This window comes from Thermobia domestica, chromosome 15 (genome assembly GCF_964235325.1).
Source record: "Thermobia domestica chromosome 15, izTheDome1.hap1.1, whole genome shotgun sequence".
Lineage (NCBI taxonomy): Eukaryota > Metazoa > Arthropoda > Insecta > Zygentoma > Lepismatidae > Thermobia > Thermobia domestica.
Genome location: NC_137468.1, coordinates 184,153,111 through 184,161,531, shown reverse-complemented (window position 1 = coordinate 184,161,531; position 8,421 = coordinate 184,153,111). Strand labels below are relative to the sequence as shown.

Sequence of the window (8,421 nt, the reverse complement as noted above, 5' to 3'; positions counted from 1 at the left end):
AAAAACATGTTACAGTTGTATTTTAAAGTACTTTAGAAGTTCTAGAACGCTTAATTCGCTCAATTAAGCTATTTTAATTTTGTTTACAGTTATTTTGTAGTAAGTAAAAAAAAAAAAAGCGCGAAAGTTTCTCCCTTTTACATACATAAGAAAATAGCAAGAATCGTACAATCAATGGCAAAATTACGTATCTTCTCCAATATACTTTCTTTTAAATATCTCTCGAAGTAGATAACTTACTTACAACTTTATTTTGCTATGAAAAAAGGTGACTTAGGATATCTCTAAACCAAAAGAAAATGTCCTCGAGTTCTTCCATCAGTACAAAAGGTATTGGCCAGTTAACACGTACAGAAGCGATATACTCTTTTTCCAGTGTCTGTGCTTTAAAACTTTCAGGCTCAGAGTACACATAACGTGTAGTTATTTACTATGCAAGAAACTGTGACTTTGACATAAATTTGTGGTCAGCACAAAAGTTTACGTAGTGTAAAGCTTTAATAGAATTTCCTTGAAGATCAAACAGAAGTTGTTGCTTGTGAACAGTTTTGCAGTCTTCTGTTGATGCGTCTTCAATACTCTCAAAGAACCAGTTAAGTCTTCAGTCGGAAGATTTTTTTTAAAGATACGAAAGAATATCACCATTCTGGAAAGAAAAAAATAAACAAACAATTATTGATGTAAAATAGCAATGTAGCACATCTTATTCGTATTTTTAAATTTCAACTAAAAGAGTAAAAGAATTAAGATTATTTTACCATTGTACAAATTTACTTTTACAGATTTGATTTAAACTACTCGCTGAGGAAAGCAATATGGTAAAAATTATTAACATGTAACAGTTTCGCCAAATATTCGAGAAGCCAAAGTGGATGATTGGCGAAATTGTTCACATTAATTATTTTTACAATAAACATAATGTTTTGCTCAGCGAGTAGTCAAACTTAAGAGGCCTAATCAATGCGAAATTAAAATACCGCTAATTTTACAGTAATTATGTGATATCTTCAAATAGATTAAAGGTAATCAAAATATGGAACAAGAGCGCACTAGGCAATATTATTTTACATGAGATACCGTTATCACCAGTCAACTAGTAGCTATCGGTTTGCAGCAACTTATAAACGCGAAAATAAATGGCGATTTTCTAAATGGCAGGAAATCGAAAGCAGATAAGTGTGTCGTTATAACGGTATCTCATGTAAAATAATATTGTCTAGCGAGCTCTTGTTCCACTTTTCGATTATCTTTTATCTATTTGACGATATCATATAATTACTATAAAATTAGCGGTATTTTAATTTCGCCGTGATGCATACTTAATGCATCATTGCACAATCTATTATTTAAAATAAAACTTGTAATTCTTAGGTAACTAGTTCTTATCAGAAATCCTTTCATTTACTTGAAATAATTAGCTGAAAACTCGGCGTTGCGGGGGAACAATAATATTGTAAAATTTCTTGGGTAGAGCAATAAAATGTAGTCGGGATTTGGACTTTCCCTTCACCGTTTTATTATAAAAAGTCTTCTTATGTACACAAATTATAATAAGTAATTTCTCTAATATTTAGATAAGATTAAGATAGGAGCCCGGTGACCAAGCTTCGTGGGCTTTGAGGTGACCGTGCGTCGTGAGAGGGGTGTAGATTAGGTATCTCTCTCTCGGTAACCGAGCGTCGTGAGAAAGAGGAAAGGAACCCGGTGACCAAGTGTCGTGGGTATAAGGATGGGCACCTCTCGGTGACCGAGCGTCGTGAGAGGGGTTTTAAGTGTTTCGATCAATCCGGGAAGATTGATGTTGGTCGAGGCGTGCAGTTTCCTTTTATCCTGTATTGTCGGCTTCCTTCGTTGATTCTCGTCCTTCCGACTGTTGGCGATGGTGAGCGACTCCTCTTGGGGATCGTCCTCTGCTTGTTTGTGTTTATTATCAATACGTGTAGTACGCATGGCTATTGCATGGCACGGCGACATGGGGATCTTTACAATATTTATTCACAATATTTTATAATAAAGAACTGAGTAGAATAATAACGGGGAATAATGTCTCGAAACTAAATAATTGAGTAAAATAAATAACCACAACACCTTCGGCGTGGCCCCTGTCAATTCTTGGGCCAGTTGACATGCACATTGTTTACTAAATTTGTGGTTAAATATTACTAGGACTGTCACTAATCAACTTAGCGACCCCGAAAAGTATGGATTCGACACTGATCTTGGTCATTTTGGACATTTTATTTTCCCCTTTTTGTTGGGATATTACATTAACACGCTTGGTGGAAGTCGCCATGAGATTTGAGCACATGCCGCTTTTTAGTCTGTGTATATACAACATACATTTTAATCATGCTCGACCCTAGCCATAGGAGCTAAATACACGATTCTGATTGGTTGTGGTTATCCATTTCTCGCCAAGCAGCATACATATAGCACAAATCAAACGCCTGCTGCTGTTGGTGCTAATGACCGAGCATGCTAGCGCACGGCTAGTAACGAAAATCTCTTTTGGCATGGGTTCAAACCCGGTCCAAGGAAAGTTTTTTTTTAAATTTTCATAAGACCTTTATCATTAAAATAAGATACAAAGACTCATTTACCCTTGTACGTAATATATAATGCATAAAAGTGATTTACTTACGTTACGAAACATAGCTGAGCGAGCGTCAGCAAGCGAAGGGGGTTAGAAGCCCCGCACTGCTCGTTTTGTTCCACCTTGACCCCGTGATAATACCACGTGACATTACGTCACACTCGCGTGGTGCAACTTTGATGTAAATCTAACCTCACCCGCTTCCTTGTGACCAACTTAAAACAGATGACTAGAGTACCGCGTGAAAAAAGATATGCATACAACAGAAAAGTAAATAAGATAGATTTCAAGATCTAAGGCAAATTAATTAGAATAATTAGGCAAGAAGTAATAAGTTATAAAATTATGGTTAAAAGAGTAAAAGAATAACTAAAATTTTCTTTCATGACCAAGATATTAAGAGTTGTAAGAAGCCATTGGTGAAAATAGAAGATTAAGACAATATGTGGAAATGATTTGAATTTGAATACGATTCCAGTTAGTGTTCATATAATTGTAGATAATGCGAAATAACCACTGAATTAGTATAAGCAACACTTCTCAACCTCACTCCATGCCATTGAGGCTCAACTTGTACTTAGAGGGCATCAGGGGTGTTACTATTCATCTCAGCGACCCCGAAAACTATGGATTCGACATTAATATTGGTCATTTTCAATTATTTTTAACATACTACCTCTTTTCACACCCGTAGGAATGTCTTACCCCTACAGTATTCATTATAAGCCATATGGGAATGTGAACTTGTTTTTCGAAATGAGTTACCAAATTTCATCTTCCTAACACGAAAAATTCCACCTCTACCCCTTTGAAGTCCGCCCCTTCCCTCCTAGGGTATAAACCAAAAAAAGTTATATTTAGTCTTTCCCAAAGTATAATTTTCCACAAAATTATTTTGAAGTATACAAATTCAACGATGTGGATTTGTATACCCAACAAACAAAACCCAAACCCTCAAACAAACATTCGTTTTTAACCGACTTCAAAAAATAAAAAAGATTCTCAGTTTTACCTGTTTGTATGTATGTAAGTGTGTTTGTAGGGATTATATCGGGAATCGTTGGCCATATCTTGATGCGGTTTTTACTATTTCCAAGGAAGGTTTATACGTAAAAGATATTTTTAAGAAATAATAAATCAATCCTCTCTTTTTTTAAAAAAATGAATAATTTCTGTAACGCCTGACAAACGTATCCTAAAGTATGCTGCAACCAGAAATTCAACAAAGCAATCTGGGTTGCATACAACCGAGGGAAGTAATAACCACTTTTAACTAGCTTTCTTGAAATGATTTAACACTGGTGATGGATTTTCAAGTCTCATTGGAGATGTCATGACTGTTTGCAAGACAGTCCACTTCTACTATTGCCAGAACATCACTGTGGTCTTCCGTGATTGCTCAACCACTACGAGGAACATGTTAAACATCGAAATTTCCAGAACGAAAACGATTATTGTGTTGATTGTGCTTATGTTTCCTGTTTGAAATGCCTAAATATAGTTCTGTATCTGCAGCGTACTAACAAGAAATGTATAACGAGTCACAATGCCCCGTTGGTAGAGCGCTTTCATCTGGCTCCAAGAGTCGGAGATTTGATCCCAGGACATGTGAGTACGTGGCGGAAGACATTGAAGGAGAAAGAGAGAGAGAAGAGCGAGATAGATTCTAATATGGGCATAGAAAAGGAACATTCACATATGCGAGATGCAAAAGGATCGGACAGAATCCATATTCTGAGGAAAATTGTTATTTTGTGAAGCATACGAATCAAAATTTCTCAATCGAGCGTGCGAGTATTACATCCGTAATTGTCGAATTAAGGTAGAGAACCTTATTTTGAAGCAATAAGTGATTGGGCTGGGAAAGAAAGATCTAAACATTGAAGAATGAAGAATTAAAAGAAAATCACAGGATTTTCTCTGTTACGAACCTATGACGTTAATCACTGACCCACGGAGAACACTGCTTGACGAACCATGTCGATATTTAAGCACATCAAACAGGAAACATAGACTTAAAAATCAGTAAAGCAGAAACAAAAAAACTAGGCATATAAAACAGCCAAAATAGACACAACAAACATCAAAAATACTCAAGAACGTTATGTGAGCTCCCTCGTGGGTAATCGGTTAGCGTTTGCTCCTTTGTCGTGGGAGACCCAGGTTCGATTGCTGGCAGGAACTTAAGTGGTACGTATCCCACGTTAAGCTGTAGGCCCACGTCTCATATAGCCCCGCTGCTGAAAGGAACGCTATACTGAAAATGAAATCAAATCACAGAACTATAAGAACATTTGCATGTAGTTCGTTATTGAGAAAGAAAAGGAATTAGTCATTGAGGAGCACTCATTTCCTTCAGTAGTTTGTATGTAAATGAATCCAGGTGAATTTCTCTCTGAGTGGATGAAGTATATTACGCCACAACACCTATGAATTGACGAAGATTGCTTTAGACAATTTGCACCTTTCTGGATATCCACCTTTATCGATGTAAAATTGTAACATGTAGGGTACTTTTGCGGGCAGTTTATTCTTCTTCATTCGCAATCCCCTTACGTCTCATTCTAAAAATTGTAACAATTTTAGCACATCTACTAGTTTCAAAATCAAGTATCAGCTCTCAAATGACGCCAAGGCTAATAGAGTGGTAAAGTTGGGTCATATCGGATACGAGACGCTGATTGGCTGGTGATCTCGCAGAAAACGGCTCCTCAATACCTATTCCATTTTTATTCTATGGCGATAAACGTTGAAAACGGAAATGACTAAAAACAACAACTTCCGGCTTGAATAAAAAGTTAACGAAGGTGAATGAACCTATTTTTGGAACGATGAATCGATTGCAAAAACCACATATCGGTATCTTTTCTCGTTATTGCTCTGATACTTGTCGACAAACGGACAAAGTCGTTTTAGTTCTGGGGCCGCGGTGGCTCAGTGGTAGAGCTTTCACCTCTTATCCGTGGGGTAAACTTGGCTTCAATTTGGAACTTGTTGCATCTCAACGCTTTTTCGCGACTTGCGGGGATGACAGTTGGTCGCAATATACTTGAATGAGTTTTTTACTAAAATAAATTGTAGCTACTGCCTCATTTTCACTATTCTGAACCTTCCAGCTACTTTCTTTTACAAAAATCTTGAGGAAGGATTTAATTATATTAAACTTTATTGAAATAACGAGAAGGCTCAGCATAACAATGAAGAATATGTCCAGAGGTCTGTGAAGTATGCCTTACTTATGGAGGGCTACTTCGAAATCTTATAAAATTTCCAAGAATTCGAGAAATATCAGTCTACATACAAGGTTTTAATGTGACATAATACCCAAAAATATTTGTTCAATGAAAAAACACTGAAACAGAATTGGCACCATTCAAAGTACAGTCTAACACTTTATATTACCTTATCTTTTGCACAATATTCCAAACTTTTACAAAATACCAATCAATTTTACAACTTTTACAGAATTACATATTACATTGGTGTGAATAATAACTTAAATCTTTACATCACATTCGTTTTCAATGTCTTTTTATTATAATTTTAGAACTGTCTCCTTGAATAGCTACACTTTTCCCTCTCTTATCAGTCTTACAAAATCTATCCTACCTAATAATATATACTTTCTAACTGTGTTAAATTTCATTAACACATCATCAGAAAAATATTACGCACTTTTGTGCGAATACGGAAAAAATGGCTTTGCATATATCAACGGATTTCCATGTTTCATGATCCCAACATACTGAAAAAGTGATTTCAACGTATCAGTCTGCCTGTTTATTTGGTCGTATTATATGCAGAGCCTAAATACTACTACGTTTAACGAGACCACGGTGGTTCAGTGGTAGAGCATTCATGTCTGGTTCATGGGTTAGACCCCAGCTTGCGCCAATTTAGCTTTGTGGTGGAAAAACAGCATGTACGTGGGTTTTCTCGGGGTTCTATTTTCCACCTACTTTGTTCATTTCACTATTTCAGTCATTTCTCATCACCACAGTCTCCTTTAGTCTAGCCAGCATAAGCGTGGAACGTAAAACTCAAGGATATAATTTAATTTTATTTCATACGACGTTTATCATTTTAAATTCAAATAACAAAGTTTCTAGGCTTGGGATTTCCAACTTTAATTTATACCTAAAAGTAACAGTAATTTAGGAGAAGGTGAATTCGAAAGTTAAGATTTTCTTCCAAAAGTACCTGTATTCTAATATTTTTCTGTAGTTTATAAATAAATATTTGATTAACAATTCCATAGTATGGTGTTTTTCTTTCCTCTTGAACAAATCATAGAAAACTAAGTAAAAACGTTTCATCTTGATCAATTTATTAAAAGAATTTGGACTAAAACATTTCTTTTTATTAGCATTTCAAATGTTACCAAATTAAATTCTGTATTTTCCCAGTTAAAAATGTTTGTGATTTAAATTATCACGTATCTTCTCCTTAAAAAAAGTAATCTTTGGCTAGAATAGAAAATGAAATAATGCAAGTATGTTCCTAATTTGAAGTTTACTGAAAGTATAGAAATCTTTATTAAAGGTTAGCATATCTATAGAGAACAACAGATGTGTCAATTAAAAGTTTGAAACTATTTTTTTTAAAGAAAGGTGAACATTTGAATCATTAAAAGTTGAGATCTGTATGCAATTGAAAGTTGTTAAAAATTAGAAAAAAAATCTCATTGGTTCTTAGAAATCTCATTCTCCCATTTCTTGATATATATATATATATGTAAGCACAGAAATCGTAACACTATCATTTAATAAAAGTGATTTATTGATATTAGAGTTTACTTTTATGAAGGCATTGCAGTTAAACAGCTACAATGAACGCCAGCTAAAACTTCTAAACTTCTATTAGAATAAAAAAAAAAAAAAAAAAAAAAAAAATAGAACAAGCTAAAATCAATACATATTTGTTTTTCAATTATCGGATTTTGGAGGAAATTAAACACTTCAAACTTTATTACTTTTATTAAAATGTTGACTGTTTCGTAACGTAATAATAATAATAACATACTCTATCAGGCTACCAACTATGCTATGAAACTAACTACTTAGTTCTATGGTCTACGGAACCAAGACATTCAATGCCACGTTCTACAAAAGCTCTCCATTGACTTCTATTCTTAGCCAACTGGACCCAGTTTCTATTTTGGGTTCCTATTTCTGCGAGATCCATCTTAATATTGTCCTTTCATCTATTCCTAGCTATTCTTAATGGTCCTTTTCAGATTGGATGTCTAGTTAAAGCTTCAAAAGCATTCTTACTTTCATCCATTCTGGCTACATGTCCTGCCCACCTCAGCCTTCTAAACTTGATAACCTTAACAATGTTTGGTAAACGGTATAAACTATGCAGTTCCTCGTTATTAAGTTAGTGCCATTCCCCATTCTTGTTTCTTATGAATTGGCTAACTATGAGAAATTTTTATGGATCTTATTGTGTTTGGCTATCGATAAACATCAGAGCAAAAATGGTAAGATACAGTGTGTCTCAAGATTTATTAAAATGTTTCTGCTCTTTCGATACCTCACAACATACATTTTCAATTAGTCATTACATGACGTAAGAACAGGCGTTTTATTGTCGGCGAAAAATCTGACATAACAGATGAAATACGGGAAGTTAGAGGATGAAGTAGGGAAATGGAATTAAAGAAGTATAGGCACAGCGTACGGCCAGTCGAGTCCACGAGAAATGCTTCTGCTAAAACTACGGTGACGTCGCAGAGCATCTGGTTGAAAATGACTAGCATTCCTATTTAAAAATGTTTAATAACCGACAAGCACGCAACCAACAGTACAAAAGTGAACTGCTGGTTG

General features: G+C 35.1%; 1 protein-coding gene across 1 annotated transcript in view; it reads right to left on the bottom strand.

Moving 5' to 3' along the window:
- Window positions 1-527: 527 nt before the first annotated feature.
- The window catches only part of LOC145671377 (uncharacterized), a 48,327-nt gene continuing 40,433 nt past the window's right edge, over window positions 528-8,421 (bottom strand). Inside the window, exon 2 of the mRNA XM_081740455.1 lies at window positions 528-646. The gene's annotated coding sequence lies outside the window, so the exon portion shown is untranslated. The remainder of the gene's footprint in view (window positions 647-8,421) is intronic.